This window comes from Stegostoma tigrinum, chromosome 16 (assembly GCF_030684315.1).
Source record: "Stegostoma tigrinum isolate sSteTig4 chromosome 16, sSteTig4.hap1, whole genome shotgun sequence".
Lineage (NCBI taxonomy): Eukaryota > Metazoa > Chordata > Chondrichthyes > Orectolobiformes > Stegostomatidae > Stegostoma > Stegostoma tigrinum.
The window spans coordinates 168,334-187,500 of NC_081369.1; the positions used below are offsets into that span (position 1 = coordinate 168,334).

Here is a 19,167-nt window from a genome sequence, read left to right on the forward strand (position 1 = left end):
TCTGATTAGCAAGTTTGCAGATGACACGAAGATTGGTGGAGTAGCAGATAGTGAGGGGGACTGTCAGAGATTGCAGCAGAATATAGATTGGAGAGTTGGGCAGATAAATGCGAGGTGATGCATTTTGGAAGATCTAATTCACGAGCAAACTATATACAGTAAATGGAGAAGTCTTAGGGAAAATTGATGAACAGAGATCTGGATGATCAGGTCAATTGTTCCCTGAGGGTGGCCACACGGGTCAATAGGGTGGTCAAGAAGGCATACGGCATGCTTTCCTTCATCGGACGGGGTATTGAGTACAAGAGTTGGCAGGTCAAAATCTTATACAACTGCAACATGGTTTGGCCACATTTAGAGTACAGTGTACTGTTCTGGTCACCACATTACCAAAGGAATGTGGATGCTTTGGAGAGGGTGCAGAGGTGGTTCACCAGGATGTTGCCTGGTATGGAAGGTGCTACCTGTGAAGCAAGGTTGAGTAGATTAGGATTATTTTCACTTAGAAAGACAGATTGAGGGGGCACCTGATTGAGGTCTACAAAATCATGAGGGGCATAGACAAAATGGATAGCAACAAGGTTTTTCCCAGAGCGGGTGACTCAATTACTCAGGGTCATGAGTTCAGAGTGAGAGGAGGAAAGTTTGTGGGAGATATGCATGGAAAGTTCTTTGTGCAGAGGGTGGTGGGTGCCTGGAATGCGTTGCCAGCGGAGGTAGTAGACAGACACGATAGTGTCTTTTAGATGTACATGGATGGGCAGGGAGCAAAGGGATACAGACCCTTAGAAAATAGGTGACAGTTGTAGACAGGGGATCTCGATTGGCACAGGCTTGGAGGGTCGAAGGGCCTGTTCCTGTGCTACAATTTTCTTTGCTCTTTGTTGTTCTTTGGTACAATCACAGCATTTTAAAAGGCATCTGGAAGAGTATATGAGGATGAGGGGTTTAGTGGGATACAGGTCAAATGCTGGTAAGTGGGATTCTATTTATTTGGAGTATCTGGCCAGCTTGGACCAATAGAGTCTGTTTCTGTGCTGTATGTCTGACTCCGTAAATGGCAGATGGGGCTTAATCTGGACAAATAGATGAAAGTAAGGAGTAGGACCTCTATCAATATATGGAGGGATTTTTGGGGTCTAAATCCATAGCTCCCTTTAAAGTGGCAACTTAAGTGGATGAAGTGGTAAAGACACTTGGACATACTTGTCTCCATCAGTAGGGGGCATTGCCTTCTTAAGTTGATAAGTCGTGTTGCAGCCATTTTAAGGTACTGGTTAGGCCACAGTATTGTGTGCAATTCTAGTTGCTAAACTACAGGAAGGACATGGAGGCTTTGAACGGGGTCTGAACAAGGTTTACTGCGATATTGTCTGGATTGGAGTGTATTAGCTTTAGGGAGTTGTATGCCCGAACCTGAGGGACAACCTGATAGATGTATTTTAATATTACAAGAGGCATGAATGGGGTGGATAGTTGGAGTCCTTCTCAGAGGGTGGAAATGTTAAGTAGTGGAATAGTTTACTAGTGAGAAGGGAAAAGTTTTTAAAGCAGATAGCATGAGGAAAATCATCTTATGCAGGGTGGTAGGTATTTGGAACATGCTTCCAGGGGATGTGGTAGAAGCAGATACTAAAACAATGTTTAAGTGGTGTTTGGATAGACATTTGAAGAGGCAGGGAATAAAGTGATATACCAAGTGCTGACATGAGATTATTTCAGAATGGCATCATAGTTAGCAAAAACATGGTGGGCTGAAGAGCCTGTTCCTGTGCTGCACTGTTCTGTGTTCTGTGCGGTCTCACATTTTATGTAGATGAGAAGGAATTCCTTTTGAGGGTAGTTGAGGGCATCTGTGGAATTCTTTACCACAGAGTGTGTTGGGGCTGGGTGGTTCAATGTATTCAAGACATATATTCTTAATCAGTAAGGGAATTGAGGTTTATCGGGGGAAAAGGCAGGAAGGTGGAGTTAAAAATCAGCCCAGACTCATTGAATGGCAGAGCAGACTTGTGGGCTGAATGGCTGTCTTCTGTTCCTGTGTCTTGTAGTGAGGAAATTGCCAGTGGCTAATTATTGTAGCTGAAACTTGTCCTTTCTGTTTTCTTATATTTAGAAATGCCACATGTGCCTCTTGAAACTGGGCTGTTTGTTTTTTTGTCAGTGCTTCCAAATGCAAGAAAACCATATGGTTTTTGTTCTGCGGAGGCTGGGAGTGTAGATCTGCCCTCACTTGCTGCTCATTGCCATAGTGAAAAGCTTCAGATGTTTGGGGCTGTAATTTTTGGTTTAAATCTGTGCACTGAGTGGTTCATGACTCCCAGAGCAGAAAACCTTGAATATTGTTGTGCATCTGTTTCTGAACATTTCAAGGGCCTTGCAATAAAAGCAGTTCAACCTGAAGGAAAGGGCCTGATGGATGAGACATCTGTTGATCTGAGTCACTGAAGAAGGGGTGCGGTGGGGAGGGCATGTTGGGGAGAGGTTGATTGAATTAATTTGTGACGTTGTTTGCCAAATACTGCTCTTGTAGGAGTGTGTGAGAAAAAGGCTGACCAAATTTTGTTTCACATCTGGAAAAATAGATATTGCTGAGGGACTGGCCTTGAAATTCCCAAAAAGACCATCAGTAAGGCAAATGTTGTAAAGGATAGCAACAAAACGGTGTTATTTAAATGAGTTTCAGGTATTATATGAAATCATGCTGCATTTGAGATATCATGAAGTAATTGGCAAGTCATAAATTAGTTTGAACTGGCATACTTAAAAGTTAGATTTGTCCACTTACTGCTGTGATGCCAGTGACAGTAAACTTTCATATGTTTTGTAAAAATGCGAGGAAACTGAAATCGTTTGATTTAATTCCTGAAATTTTATACACATCATGCATTATATAGATTGACTGGGGTTCCTTGTTTGCCCATCCTTAACAGGATTAAATTAATTAGACAAGTTAGCATTGCATACACATACACACCTGTTCATTCTGAAGTATTTCACAATTATAAGATGCATCTGGTGCTTCAAGTTTCAGATGCTAATGTTATGTGATGTGATAGTGATCCATTCTGACTCTGAATTGATTAGTTGTGTTCCTTTTGTCATCCATCCTCCCATAGATGAGGGTTCAATGAACCCTTTCTCATGCGCTGCATTGCTCAAGTTAAGTTATGGAATAAAGCCTCAGCATGTGGCTGAACAGTTTAATTGGTTTCTGACACACCAGGCTACAGCCTTCACAGCAACCCCTCAAACTCATGTTAGCAGCAGCTGAAATACAACATCACCATTCTGTCACACAGAATGAATGGTATTTCACCAAAATGAGATACTGGCTTGCCCTGTGCTTCAGTGAAACTTGAGATCTGGCTGTATTGTAGAGGGAAAGTCTTGGACAACAGTTTTGCAAGCATAGGTGCAGAGTTCATGTGGGGTGTTGAACTGTGCTGTTACAACCATCAGAAGTAGAAGCAGGCCATCTTGAGTGTAATCTCTCATACCATAAGATCATAGCTGATTTGAAAGATTTCAACTCCTGCTCCTTGTGTGTGCCTTGTAACACACGACTTCCTTGTCAAACATTAATCTCTTTCTCTGCCTCGACTGACCCAGCTTCCACTGCTGTTGAGGGTAAAGAATTCCAAAGACTGACAATCCCCTGTAGAAATTCCTCCTTGCTACAGTCTTAAAGAATTCCAACCCCTTCTAATGAAGGCCACCATTCTTAATCATTAGCCATACCTGCATGCTGACGTTGTGATTCACTTCCATAAGAGACAGGAGTGGAAGTAAGGCCATTTGGCCCATCGAGTCCACTCTGCCACTTCATGGCTGGGCATTTTGACCCCACTTCCCTGCACTCTCCCGATAGCCCTTAATTCCTTGTGAGATCAAGAATTTATCAATCTCCACCTTGAAGACATTTAACGTCCCGGCCTCCACTGCGCTCCGCATTGAATTCCACAGGCCCACCACACTCTGGCTGAAGAAACGTCTCCATTTTCATTTTAAATTGACCTCCTCTAATTTTAAGGCTGTTCCACGGGTCCTAGTCTCCCCGCCTAATGGAAACAACTTCCCAGCATCCACCCTTTCTAAGCCATCCATTATCTTATAAGTTTCTATTAGATCTCCCCTCGACCTTCTAGACTCCGAATACAATCCTGGGATTCTCAGCTGTTCATCATACGTTGCACCTCCCATTTCCAGGGATCATCCGTGTGAAACTCCGCTGGACATGCTCCAGCACCAGTATGTCCTTCCTGAGGTGTGGGTCCCAAAATTGGACACCATATTCTAAATGGGGCCTAACTAGAGCTTTATCAAGTCTCAGAAGCACATCTCTTCTTTCATATTCCAACCCTCTTGAGATAAAGGACAACATTATGTTCACCTTCTTAATCACGGACTCGACCTGCAAGTTAACCTTTCGAGAATCCTGAAACAACACTCCCAGATCCCTTTGTACTTCTGCTTTACGAATTTTCTCACCACTTAGAAAATAGTCCACGCCTGTATTCCTTTTTCTCCAAGTGCAAGACCTCACTCTGCTCACGTTGAATTTCATCAGCCATTTCCTGGACCACTCTCCTAAACTGTAAATCTTTCTGCAGCTTCCCCACCTCCTCAGTACTACCTGCCTGTCCATCTATCTTCGTATTATCGGCAAACTTCACCAGAATGCCCCCCAGTCCCTTCATCCACATCATTAATATATAAAGTGAAGAAGTGCGACCCCAACACTGAACCCTGTGGGACACCACTCGTTGCCAGTCCAAGAAAGAGCCTTTTATCTCAACTCTCTGCCTTCTGTCAGACAGCCAATCCTCAGTCCAAGCCAGTAGCTCACCTCGAACACCATGGCCCTCACCTTACTCAGCAGCCTCCCGTGAGGCACCTTATCAAAGGCCTTTTGGAAGTCTCGATAGATAACTGGGTTTCCCTGGTCTAACATACTCGTTATCTCTTCCAAGGATTCTAACAGGTTTGTCAGGCACAATCTCCCCTTCCTAAACCATGCTGACTTGTTCTAATCTCACCCTGCGCTTCCAAGAATTCACAAATCTCACCCTTAACAATGGTTTCCAGAATTTTACCGACTTTGAATTGAATGTTTTGTAATTGCCCTCCAATTAAATAATCTGCTTTTCTATTTTTTTTCCTGTTAAAGTGGATTAATGGTGTGTTTTCCCACTTTGTACTCCATTTGCCAAATCTTAGACCACTCGTTTAACCAAACCCCTTGCAGTCTCCACATCCTCCTCTCAACTTGCTTTCTTATTTTGCTTCGTGGCTAAAATTACTGACAATAGAACGTATTCAGTACCCTTCATATGAGTTGTTAAAACAGATTGTAAATAGTTGAGGACACTGATTTCCATGGCGCCACACTAGTTACTGTTTGACAACCCAAAAATGATTACACTTTGAGAACCAGAAAATATACCTACTCTGCTTCTCTGTTCACCAGTCTCTATCACTGTTAACACTGTATGTCACCCCCAACAATATAAACTTTGACCTGTGTCGTGAAATGTTTGTGGTAGCTTATCAAACTGTTAGATCTACTGGTTTCCCTTTGCCAACTATTTGTTCGGTCCATTAAGTACTCTAACTTGTTGAAAATGATTTCCTTTCCACAAAACTCAGCTTGGCTTTGGCTGATGGGAGAATGATTTCCTCCATGTCCTGTCTCTACCTCTTTGGAAGTATGTTCAGTCAATGACAGATGTTAGATTAACGGGCCAGTAGAACAAAGAACAGCACAGGAACCATTGGCCCACCAAGACCACACCTACAAAGTTTCTCAACTAAATGCCTTTTCCCTCTTGTCTGTGTCCCTCTCTTCCTTGCCTCTTCGTATCTGTCATGATGCCTCTTCCATGTTGCTAACATATTTGCCTCCGTCACCACCTCTGGTAGCATATTTCTGACACTCCACAGCCTTTTCTTAAAATAAAGTAAATTGCCTTTCCGATCTTTTTAAATTTATCTCATTTTCCTTTAAACTTGTGTTCCCTGATATTGCAACTGACTTTGGGGATACAAGACTGACTACCCATTCTCTCTGTGTGCCTCTTATTTCCGTAAACTTTTTTCAGGTTGCCTGTCAAAGCCTGTGGAGCCCTGTGGTGGTGGTTGCTGACTCTCAGCTCGTGACGCCAGTTAAGGCTGCAGATGAATATTGCCTGGCATTTGTGTAGTGCAAATGTTACTTGCCACTTTTAAGTTCAAGTCTATGCAGGTCTCATTGCACTTGAACAAGAATTCTTCACTATCAATAATGGAGTGTGATGGAATATTCCCCACCTTTTTTCTGGATGAATGCAGCTTCTATAACACTCAAACAGTAGGACAAAGCAGCCTGTTTAATAGCAGCTCATCATGTCTGAATGAAAACCTCATCGCAAGGCTGGGATCACAGTTGAGGGTCTGTTAATGCATTCTTTGTGGAAAGCTGCATTTATTTCAAATCTTTGTCTTGTGTGATCCAAACTTTCCAATGTGTGAAAGCTCAGTTACTATCTTTCGCTCACATCTGCTCTCTTGCACGTGCGTACCACATTGGTCCCCAACCCGCACTGCCTGCTTCTATCTCCTTCCCAAAATCCACAAACCTGACTGCCCTGGTTGACTCATTGTCTCTGCCTGCTCTGACCCCACCGAACTTGACTCCACCTATCTCAACTCCATTTTCTCCCCCTTCATCCACAAACTCCCTACCTGCGTCCATGACACCACCCACGCTGACCTCCTCTTCCAGAACTGCCAATTCCCCGGTCCCCAGTAGCTCTTCTACTATGGACGTCCAGTCCCTCTGCACCTGCATTCCCCATGCGGATGGCCTAAAGGCCCTTCACTTCTTCCTGTCCCGCAGGCCCAACCAATCCCCCTCCACTGACAGCCTCATCCGCTTAGATGAACTCGTCCTCGTCCTCGTCCTCGTCCTCGTCCTCGCCCTCGCCCTCGCCCTCAACAACTTCTCTTTGAATTCCTCCCACCTCCTACAGACAAAGGGCGCTCCCTTTGGGTACCCGCATGGGCCCAAGTTTTGCCTGCCTCTTTGTAGGTTACGTGGAACAAGCCGCCCTCCACACCTACACTGGCCCCAAATCCCACATGTTACCCCACGACATTGACTGTATCGGTGCTGCCTCGTGCTCCCACGATGTGCTCGAACAGTTCATCCACTTGACCAACACTTTCCACTGCAACCTTAAGTTCACCTGGACCATCTCTAACCTTCCTGGACCTCTCCTGTCTCCATCTTGGGTAACCACCTGGAAACCAATATCCACTTCAAGCCCACTGACTCCCACAGCTACCTGGAATACACCACCTCCCACCCAGCTTCCTGCAAAAATGCCATCCCCTATCCCCTGTTCCCAATTCCTTCACCTCCTCCACATCTGCTCCCAGGATGAAGCCTTCCACTCCCATGTCTTTGGGGCGGCACGGTGCTCAGTGATTAGCACTGCAGTCTCTCAGCGCCAGGGACCCGGGTTCAATTCGTGCCTCGGGTAACTGTCTGTGTGGAGTTTGCACATTCTCCCTGTGTCTGCGTGGGTTTCCTCCGGGTGCTCTGCTTTCCTCCCACAGTCCAAAGATGTGCAGGTTAGGTGGATTGGCCATTCTAAATTGCCCGTTGTGTTCAGAGGTGTGTGGGTTATCGGGGGATGGGTCAGGGTGGGATGCTTCAAGGGCCAGTGTGGACTTGGTGGGCTGAAGGGCCTGTTTCCACACTGTAGGGAATCTCACATCCTCGTTTTTCAAGGACCGTGGCTCCCCACCCTGCAGTGGTCAAGAACGCCCTCGATCGTGTTTACCGCAACTCATCCCTCGCATCCCATCCCTGCAATAACAACCAAAACGGAATCCCCATTGTCCTCACATACCACCCCACCAACTTCCAGATCCAACGCGTCATCCGTCGACCCTTCCACCATCTGCAATCCAACCCCACCACCACAGACATTTTTCCCTCCATCCTTATCTGCTTTATGGAGAGTGGTCTCTGCGGGACTCCCTTGTCCGCTCCACACTCCCCTCCAGCCTCATCACATTGGACAATCTTTTTTTTCCCCCCTGCAACTGCAGGAAGTGCTACACCTGCCCCTTCACGTCACCCCCATCCCAGGCCCCAAGAAGACTTTTGACATCAAGCACATGTTCACCTACACATCTGCTCATGTGGTATACTGCATCCGCTGTGCCTGTTGTGGCCTCTTCTGCACTGAGGGGACTGCTTTGCAGAACATCTACACTTGGTTCGCGCTAAACAACTGCACTTCCCAGTTGTGAACCGTTTCAACTCCCCCTCAGACGACCTGTCCAACCATGCTAGTAACCGAAGGTTGCACGAGCAGCACCTCGGTCAGCTGGGAATCCCTTCAGTCGAATGGTATCCATGTCACCTTCAAAATCTCCCCTTCCCTACTGCATCCCAAAACCAGCCCTGCTCATAACCCGCCTCCCTAACCTGTTCTACCTGTCACCTATCCCCTCCTCCCACCTCAAGCTGCACCCCATTCCCTGCCTACTAATCTCATCACACCCCCTTGATCTGTCTGTCCTACCTGGCCTGACCTATCTGCTCCCTACCACCCCACCTACAATCACCTTTTCACTGGCTCCATCCCCACCTCTCCTCTCCACCACCTATCTTCTCCTCTATCCATCTTCTGTCTGCCTCTTTTCTATTTATTTCAGAACTGCCTTCCCCTCCCCATTTCTGATGAGGGTCCAGGCCTGAAATGTCAGCTTTCCTGCTTCTCTGCTGCTTGGCTTGCTGTGTTCATCCTGCTGTACACCTTGTTATCTCTGTGTCTCACTGTAACTTGTGTTCTCTCAAGAAGTGCACTATGCTCTGCAAATAACAGATGGTGGTTACGTCCTATTAAAGTCGTTATGTTCCCTATTGCCTCACTCCTGACCTCCTCACGAGCCACTTCAACAGTATGTTCGCTGCCCTGATCCTGCCCAAACTCCCCACAGTTCCTGCTTGCTGTTCCTCACCCTGCCCACTTGCTGTCCAGCTCGCATGCTCATTGCCCCCTCTCCTGTTCCTCTCGGATTGTGAGTGTAGTTGCTGGGCAGAGGCCATCTTTGTTCGTTCTTGTTCATAAAGAATGCAGCGCAGCATGAAATGAGGAAGCACTGTCTTCCTCCCAGCTTTCTACTCCTCCACTTCTAGAATCAGCTTTGAGCTAGCTACATGTGCTGTTGCAAGTCCAAGGTTAGAATTTATGCCAACGTTCTCTTCAACTAGTCTTGAATCAAGTTTTATCTGAAGCTTTTTGTTGCACTGGTGGAATTGGGGTGAAACTAGAAACAGCATTGTTTTCGCATGCTCAGTTAATGGCATTGACTGCGGTTGGGGAAATGTCATAATCACAGTCATTAAATCCTTGCAAAGATGGAATGGATTTAGCCAAGCTGCCAGCTGAAGATAGTTTTTTTTTTTGGGAGGCAAAATTATTCATAAAACAGGAATGTACAGGCTGAATGCTGAATAATTCCAGCTGTATTAAAAGTAAATGATAGCTTCTAAATTTTGAGTTACTTGTAACCTGAGTAAAATTTGAATCATATCAACCACTATTTTGGTGAATAAAGCATAGCGCATGCTCATTACCTTGAAATATTTTTCAAGCTTCTAATTGTACCATGCTTTCATGGTGCTACACAGCTCTTAACTGAGGCTGATCTTTCGCATGTCAGTCTACAGGATGGAGGGGGAAGCAAACTATCATGTTTAAATTTGCTCCTTTGTAATTGTTGATAAATAATTTATCATGTCTGTCTTTTTGTGAACATTTTGTCTGTAACTATGGCAATGCACATTATTCCAAAGACATTGAGTATCAACAATTAGTAACCAAGCAGCTCAACTTGTTTTGAATGCAAAAAGTTGATTGCCAAGTCACAGCTGTTACAGTCTCACAGTGCCTCCCATGCAGCTTTCTTGGAAGCAATCGGTGCAGCAGTACTCGGCAGGAAATGTGGCAAGGTCCGAACAGTAGCCACCTCAATACGGTGTTGCTGCAGGGTGCATATTCACAATGTTGCTGCAAATTGTGTATTTACAACCTACTCACTTGGCACAATGTTGGAGGCTGCGTATTCACGAAACCCTCAGCAAGTACAACATTCCTGCTAACTGTCTTTTCACAGGTTCCTGATCTAGTCCATCGTTGCTGCAGGCTACGTATTCATAATCCCTTCAGCTGGCATAATGTGGCTAAATGCTGTTGTTCACAAAGTTTGCCAGCTGTATATTCACAGCCTCGTCATGTGGCACTCTGTTGCTGCAGGCTGTGTATTCACAAACCCGTTAACTAACAGAATATATTGCTATTTACAAACCCAGACACTTTTTCTGTTTTCACTTCTGGAAATCATTTGAGCTGTCTTTATTCTGTCTTTGCCATTCCTTTGGTGTTAGTATTTCTGTCTTGTGTGTTTTAAGATGTGTTTTCCATCCGTCCTTTTTATCCACTAAGATGAAACAAAGCACCTCCGATGCTGATGTTTTGAGTCACCAGACATGAAATGCCAACTGTGCTTTCTCCCTACTGACGCTACCAGACCTGCTGAGTTTTACTATAAGAAATAACAAGGTGTAGAGCTGGATGAACACAGCAGGCCAAACGGCATCAGAGGAGCAGGAAGGCTGACGTTTTGGGCCCTGATTCTTCTGGCCTATGCCCGAAATATCAGCCTTTCTGCTGCTGGGCATGCTGTGCTCATCCAGTTCTCCACCTTGTTATCTCAGATTCTCCAGCATCTGCAGTTTCTACTATCTGCTGAGTTTTGCTTGCAACTTTGATTATCTTTATCCAGCGTTGACTAGAAATGCTATCATCTCTAATCCTGCTTCTCTGTTTCTCCCCCCCCCCCCCCCCCCAAATCACTGCGAGCATATAGTAAGAAATGATTCAGCAATGTCAGTGTTTGTGGTTAATAAATCTGACCACAAATTCCATTCCATAGTCCTTCATTTCACTTTATGCAATTCATTCAAGGAATGTGGGTGTTGTTGGCTCAGCCAGCATATGCTGCTCATCCGTAATGGCCAGCACAAAGACATGGTGTTAGAAGTGTAAAAACTCATTTGAGGAAGATGAATTCCCATGACCTGAAGAAGTATATCCCAGGACTTTGTGGGAAGCACGGGAGGAAATTGCAGGGGCCCCTCATAGAGATATTTGTATTGACAGTGGCCAGGAGTGAAAGTGCTTCAGTTTGGAGGGTGGCTAATGTTGTGCCACTATTTTTAAGGTTGCAGAGAAATGCCTGGGAACTACAGGCCAGTGAGTGAGTTGTTGGAAGGGATTCTGAGAGACAGGATTTGCAGTCCTTGGACAGGCAAGGACTCCTTTTCAGATAGTCAACATGTCTTTGTGTGTGGGAAATTCTCTTTCAAATTGATTGACTTGATTGAAGGAGTCATCAGAATAGTAAAATGAGGGCAATGTGGTAGACAGTGTCTACATCGACTTTAACAAGGCCTTTGACAAGGTACTGTATGTTATGTTGTTGAGTAAGGTTAAATCTCTTGGGATCCATCTGGGCAATGAGACAAAATTGGCTTGACGGTAGAAACAGAAATGGTGGTAGAGAGTTGGTTTTCAGATTGGAGGTCTGTGTTAGAGTTGCAGGGATCAGTGCTGAGTCCACTGTTATTAGTCATTCATATAAATGATTTGGATGAGAATCTAGGAGGTGTGGATGGTAAGTTTGTGAATGACACCTAAGTTGGGTATAGTGGACAGTGAAGATAGCTATCAGATATGGTACCAAGATCTTGATCAACTGGGCCAGTGGGCTGATGAATGGCCGATTTGGAATTTAATTTAGATAAACGCAAGGTGTTGCGTTTTGATGGGTCAGACCAGGGCAGAAGTTAAACACTGGGGTGTGTTTTAGAACCAAGAGATTTAGGGATACAGGTTCGTACCTCCTTGGCAATGGAGCCTCAGGAAGGTAGGGTGTGAAGGTTGCTTTTGGCACGCTCATCTTCAATGCTCAGAACATTGAGTGTAGTAGTTGGACATCTTAGTGCAGCTGTACAAGACGTTGGGGCCAGATTTGGAATACTGCATGGAGTTCTGGTCACGTTCTATCGAAAGGATTTTGTAAGACGAAAGGGAGTGCAACAATGATTTATTGGGATGCTATCTGGAGTAGAACGTTTGACTGAGTGGGATGTTGTATAGGCTGCATCCTTTATCCCTGCAATGTAGGAGCCTGAAGGGTGATCTTATTGAGCTCTGTAAAATAATGAAAGGTGTATTGTAGGCGCGCGCCCCCGCCCCCCCCCCCCCCCATGAATCAGCAGGAAATAGAGGATCAATTGTGTTGACACTTCAGAAGGCTATAAGTCTAATAAACAGGTTATTTGGGCATTTCAGCTTTCATTACAAACTGGGATAGTCAGTGTTCAGGGTTGAGAGGGGGGAAATTTCTTAACATGTATTCAGATGAGTTCTTGTAACAACACGTAGATGCACTAACATGGGGCGGTGCAGTGCTGAATCTGGCTCTGGCTCGGAAGAGAGAAGCTGGGCAAGTCTGTGTCAGGAGGGGGTCATTTTGTGATTGCCACCACAATGCAGTATGGTTCAAATTTGTACTGAAAACAGCCAGTGCTGAAGATTGTAGGTCAGACTGCATATCTGGAGAGAGAGCTAACTAATGTTTCAGCTCTTGCTGAGAGCTGAAGTGAAATGTAGAGGGGGCAACATCTGTGCTATTTGGCGTGATTCGGGGGCAAGAGTGGGAGATAGGGAGTTGACACCTTCATCAAGTGTAAACGTAGAACGTCAACACTCGTGCAGCCTAACCTCCTGTGTTATTCCAGCCTTGCACTATATTGACTTGGGCTGCAGATGCTGCAGTGCTTGTTATCTCCTAGAGGTCATGTTGGAGTTGTTCAGAGCATTGGCCAGGTCACAACTGGAGTTCTCTGGGCATTTCTGGTCACCTTGCCACAGGAAGGATATGATGGCACTTTGGAGGGCGCATAGAGGAAGTTCATCAGTTGTTGATGATGAGCAATTAAGCTATAAGAAGAGTGGATAGGATTAGATTTTTTTACCCAGCAAGGAAGATTTGAGGTGGAAAGATTGAGTGATATGGACAGGCTGAATAAAGTGAAGCTGTTTCCCTTGGTTGAGCAGTTAATAACAAGAGGGCATCATTTTAGGGTAAGGGACAGGAGATTCAGAGGGGTTTTGGAGAAAATAGTTTAGAACATAGAAAAGTACAGCACAGTACAGGCCCTTCGGCCCACAATGTTGTGCCGTGGAACAATCCTAATCCAAAAATAAAATAACCTAACCTAAGTTCCCTTCAATTCACTGCTGTGCATGTCCAACAGTCGCTTAAATGTCACTAATGACTCCGCTTCCACGACGACCACTGGCAAACTATTCCACGTGCTCACAACTGTCTGGGTGAAGAACCTCCCTCTGATGTCCCCTCTATACCTTCCTCCTAACACCTTAAAACTATGACCCCCTCGTGGCAGTCAATCCTGCCCTGGGGAAAAGTCTCTGGCTATCGACTATCCATGCCTCTCATTACCTTGTATACCTCAATCAGGTCACCTCTCTTCCTCCTTCTCTCCAGAGAGAAAAGTCTGAGCTCGGTCAACCTCTCCTCGTAAGACAAGCCCTCCAGTCCAGGCAGCATCCTGGTAAACCTCCTTTGCACCCTCTCCAAAGCCTCCACATCTTTCCTATAATAGTGTAACCGGAACTGGACACAATATTCCAAGTGTGGTCTCACCAGGGTTTTGTAGAGCTGCAGCATATACCTTGCAGCTCTTTAAACTCCATCCCCCTGTTAATGAAAGCCAAAACACCATATGCTTTCTTAACAACCTTATCCACCTGGGTGGCACCCATTGGGTAGTGGTAATCTGGAATGCACTGCCGAGGAAGATGAGAGGCAGGAATCCTTATAACCTTTTTAAAAAGATGTATTTGTTTGAGCACTTCACGTATCATAACATTCGAAGATATGACGGGACATGCAGGAAATTGTGATTTGTGTGTCATTAATGATAGTTATGCCAGTGCAGACTTGATGGGCTAAGGGTCTTTTCTGCACTTTATGAATCTATGAATAACAGAGAGCAGAGTATACAGGGTACATTTTAAAAGTTTACAGTTGACCTAAACACAGTGTTGTGTAGAGTACAGGAGAACTAAACTTTAAATGGATGTTGCAGCTGAAGATTTAATGCAGTGTGAAGTGATTTATCTCTGAAAAGAATGAGGAGTGATAATGTAAAAGAAAATGTACAATTTTCAACTCTCAGAAGAACCTGGGTCTTCTACTACAGGAAGGATGTTGTTCAACCTGAAAGGTTTCAGAAAAATTTTAAATGTGTGTTGCCAGAGGTTGGAGGGTTTGAGCTATAGGGAGAGTCTGAATAGATTGGAGGCATTTTTCCCTGGAGTGTTGGAGGCTGAGGGGTGGCCTTACACACTTTTATAAAATCATGAGAGGCTTAGATAGGGTGAACAGTCGTTTTTTTTTCACAAGGGTAACGGCGTCCAACACTAGAAGGCATAGGTTTAAGGTGAGAGGGGAAGGATTTAACAGACCCAAGGGGCAACATTTTCACGCAGAGGGTGGTGCATGCATGGCATGAGCTGCCAGAGAGGGTAGTAAAGACTAGTAGACATTTTAAAGGCATCTCAATGGGTATATGAATCAGAAGGGTTTGGAATGATATAGGCCAGATGCTGGTAGTTGGGACTAGATTAATTCAAGATATCTTGTTGGCGTGTACGAGCTGGACCCTTGGGCCTGTTTCGCTGCTGTACATCTTCGTACGACGCTTTGTCACCTATTGGACGTGACATCAACTTTGTTCTGTTTCTCACATGTTGATGTCATCAGACCTGTTGAATTTCTGAAGTAATTTCCATTTTTATTTTAGTTCACTACAAGGTGATTGTTCTTTTAGTATAAAGTTGCCAACAATGAAGTACAGATATCAAGATCGAAATAACTACCAAACAGACAAAAGCATACTTAAAATGAAAAGTTTAAATAAGTTTCTTTGGTATTTTGTTAGACCCCATGTTGCTTGAACTCATTGGTACTGAAGTGAAGAGATTAACACATTAATGTCAGATCCAGCAGCTCTGATGGCTTCTGTTGTTAGTAACTGAAGTTTTCTGATTCACATAGGTCCCTCAGTGCATCAGATTTTGGGACAGATTCCTGCTCTTGATTTGCAGGTGTGAAGCTCCTCTCTACCCAGCATCAACACACGAACTTGTTTTATAAAGTCTTAGTTGGCGAATGGCCTCGTGGTATTATCACAAGACTAGTATCCCAGAAACTCAGCTAATGCTCTGGGGACCTGGATAAAAGTTCTTTTTTTAAAAAAAATTGACGTCGGCCACCCTCACCTCTGACGTGTGATTCCAGGACTCTCAATTGCCCTCTGAAATGGCCTAGCAAGCCATTCAGTTCGACCAATCATTACAAACTCTCCAAAAAATGAAACTGGATGGATCAGCAGGCACCAGAAAAGACAATGACAGAAACAGCCCTGTTGACCCTGCAAAGTTTTCCTCACTAACATCTAGGGGGCTAGAGCCAAAATTGGGGGAATCTCTCTCTGACTAGTCAACAACAGCCTGACATGGGCATACTCAGATTTGTACCTTACAGACGATGTCCCAGAGATTACCATCAATATCCCTGGATATGTCCTGCCTCATTGGCAGAACAGACCCAGCAAAGGGAGTGACGCAGTGGTACACAGTCAGGAGGGGGTTGCTGAGAGTCCTCAACATTGACTCTGGAAGCCAAGGTGACTCCCTGCTGATTATCACCTGCCATCCTCCCTCAGCTGCTGAATCGGTACTCCTGTTGGTACAAATAATAAAAACATTTGGAGGAAACACTGAGGATGGCAAGGGCACAAAATGTACTGTGGGTGACTTCAATGGCCACCACGAAGAGTGGCTCAGCAGCAGTACTACTGATCCAGCTGCTCAGATCCTAAAGGACGTAGCTGCTCAACTGGGTCTGCGGCAGGTGGTGAGGGAACCAACAAGGGGGAGAAACATACTTGACCTCATCCTTACCGATCTGCCAGCTGCAGTTGCATCTGTCTGTAACAGTAGTGGTAAGAGTAACAAACCCACAGTCCTTGTGGAGACAAAGCCCTGCCTTCATATTGAGAGCACCCTCCATCATGTTGTGTGGCACTGTGACCATGCTAGATGAGGCAGATTGGGCACAGATCTAGCAACTGAAGCCTGGGCCATCAGAAGCAGCGGAATTGCACTGTAGTACAATCTGTAACCTCGTGGCCTGGCATATACTCGACTCAAACATTACCATCAAGCCTAGGTATCAACCCAGGCTCAATGGAGAGTGCAGGAGGGCATGCCTGAAACAAGGTGTCAACCTAGTGAAGCTATCCAACTGCATAAGCAGTAAGTGATAGACTGCTAAGTGATTCCAAAACCATGTGTAAGCTCTGCAGTCCTGCCACACCCAGTCATGAATAGTGGACAATTAAACAACTCATTGGAAGAAGAGGCTCCACAAATATCCTTATCTTCAATGATGGAGGAGCCCAGTGCATCAGTGCAAAACATAAGACTGAAGCTTTCGTCGCAACCTTCAGCCAAAAGTGTCGAGTGGATGATTTCATCTTGGCCTCCTCCAGTAGTCCCCAGCATTCGAGATCCCAGTTTTCAGCCAATTTGATTCAGTCCACATGATGCCTAGAAATGGTTGCAGACACAGGATGCTGCAAAGTCTACGGGGGCCCCAACAGCATTGAGGCAATAGTGCTGAAGACTTGTGTTCCATGACTTGGTTGTCCCCTAACCAAGCTGTTCCAATATTACACTGGCATCTACCCAACAATTTCACAAGTCTGCCCTGTACATAAACGGCAGGACAAATCCAACTCTGCCAATTACTGTTGATCAGTCTATTGTCGATCATCGGTAAAGTGATGGAATATGTCATCAACAGTGCCATCCAGCAGCACCTGCTCAGCAGTAATCTGCTGTGTGACACCTAATTTGGGTTCTGCCGGGGCCACTGACCTCATCACAGCCTTGGTTCAAACATAAACCAAAGAGTTGAATTCCAGAGGTGAGGTGAGAGTGGCAATCCTTGCCATCAAGGCTGCCTTCGACAGAGTGTGGCATCAAGGAGTCCCAGCAAAACTGGAATCAGTGGGTATCACGGGGAAAGCTCTCTGGTGGTTTGGAGTCATTCCTGACCAGTAGGAAGATGGTCACTGGTTATTGGAGGTCAATCATCTCTCTGCAAGTGTTCCTCTGGGTAGTGCCCTTGGCCCAAACATCTTCAGCTGTGCTTCATCAATGACTTTCCAATGTCTTCTCTTGTTCCATTTGCCCCCTATATTGGCCTCCTTCCCGTCTACCACCTGTATGTCTTTGACCTTGTCTATAAAGAATCTAACTCCGCTTTATTGTTCACAGGTAAATGGCTGACTGACAAGTGGGAAGCTTTCAAAAGTGAGATAGAGAGCTCAGAGGTGCTATGTTCCTGTTAGTGAAGGGTAAGGCTGTTAGGAGTAGGGAAGAATGGCTAAATGAAGATTTTGAAGCTCTGATTTAAGAATAGGTTTGTGTCGATTAGAGGCAATTGGGATCAAGTGAATCTCCAAGTATAAAGGGAGTAGGGGCATTCTTAAGACAGAAATCAAGGCTTTAAAAAGCACACGCATCGATAAATCTTTGGGACGTGATCCTGTATTTGCTAGGACACTGGAGAGCTAGAGAAAAAAATTGCAGGGCCTCTAGCAGATATGTATCATGTATAGCCACGGGTGAGAGGTTGGAAGAGTAGAAAAGTGCTAATGTTGTATCTTCATTTAAGAAAAACTGCAAGGACTAGCATAGGGAACTATATATGTGAGTTTCGTCGTTTTTGCTGACATTGAGGGAGAGATTGTTGTCTTTGCGCTACATCACCAAGCATTCTGTCTCTTTCCTGTGTTCTGACTCGTGATCGTTTGATATCCGGTCGATTAGTATTTGTGTCGGCAGTGAGCTTGTAGATGGCACTCGGATGAAATTTGGCACCACAGCCACGGGTGTACAGGGCAAACAGTAGAGGGCTGACGGCACATCCGTTTAGGGGCGGGGTGGGGTGCTGGAGTTGAGAATTATCATGGAGGAGGTGCTGTTGTCTATCTTCACTGATTGTGGACTGAGGATCCAGTTGCAGAAGATGGAGCTCAGATGTAGGTCCTGGAGTTTTGAGATTTAGTTTGGTTGGATTGTAGTGTTGAAGGTGGAGCTGCCATCGATAAGTAGAAGCCTGATGTTATCCTCCTTATCCAGCTGTTACAGGGATGAGTGCAGGACTAGGGATGTGGTGTCTGCCATGGACCTGCGGTGATGGTAGGCAAATTGCAAGGGATCGAGGCATGCGGGGAGACTAGAGTTGATGAGCCATGACCAACCTCTCAAAGCACTTCATGATATTGGAGATCAGAGCCACTGGGCAGTAGTCATTGAGGCACATTTTCAAGTGTTTTCTTTGGTACTGGGATGATGGTGGCCGCCTTGAAGCAGGTGGGGACTTCAAATTGTAACTAGGAGAGGTTAAAGATGTCAGAATTCTTCTGCCATATGGTCCCACAAGATCGAGTGCGTTGCTGGGGTCAGCACCTGGGCCGGAATATAGGAGGCAAAGTTAGTAATTTTGTGGCTGACATCAAAATTGGTGGTAGACGGTGAGAAATGGTATCTAAGATCACCAAGGGATCCTGATCACTTTTGTGCTCATGAGAGTGTTTAATTTAGATACATGTGAGGTGTTCCTTTTTGGTGAGATGAACAAGAGCAGGACTTAGACAGATAATGGTAGGGCCCTGGAAATGTAGAACAGGAGAGACCTCTAGATTCAGGTACATAGTTCATTGAAAGTTTCATCAATAGAAGGTTGAGGGGTGACCTTGCCGAAACTTATAAAAATCATGAAGGATGTCCATAATGTGTGTAGCAAAGGCCTTTTCCCTAGAGCAGGCGAATTCAAAACCAGAGAGCATAACTGTAGGGTGCGAAGAGAAAAAATTAAAAGGGACCTGAGAATGTAACTATTCACACGGTGGTTCATGTGTAAATTGAACTGTCAGGATGTGGT

At 45.2% G+C, this 19,167-nt stretch overlaps 1 protein-coding gene across 3 annotated transcripts in view; it reads left to right on the forward strand.

Annotated features, from left to right (window-relative positions):
* ccdc102a (coiled-coil domain containing 102A) overlaps positions 1 to 19,167 on the forward strand; it is a 172,157-nt gene that overhangs the window by 29,701 nt on the left and 123,289 nt on the right. The window lies entirely within an intron of this gene.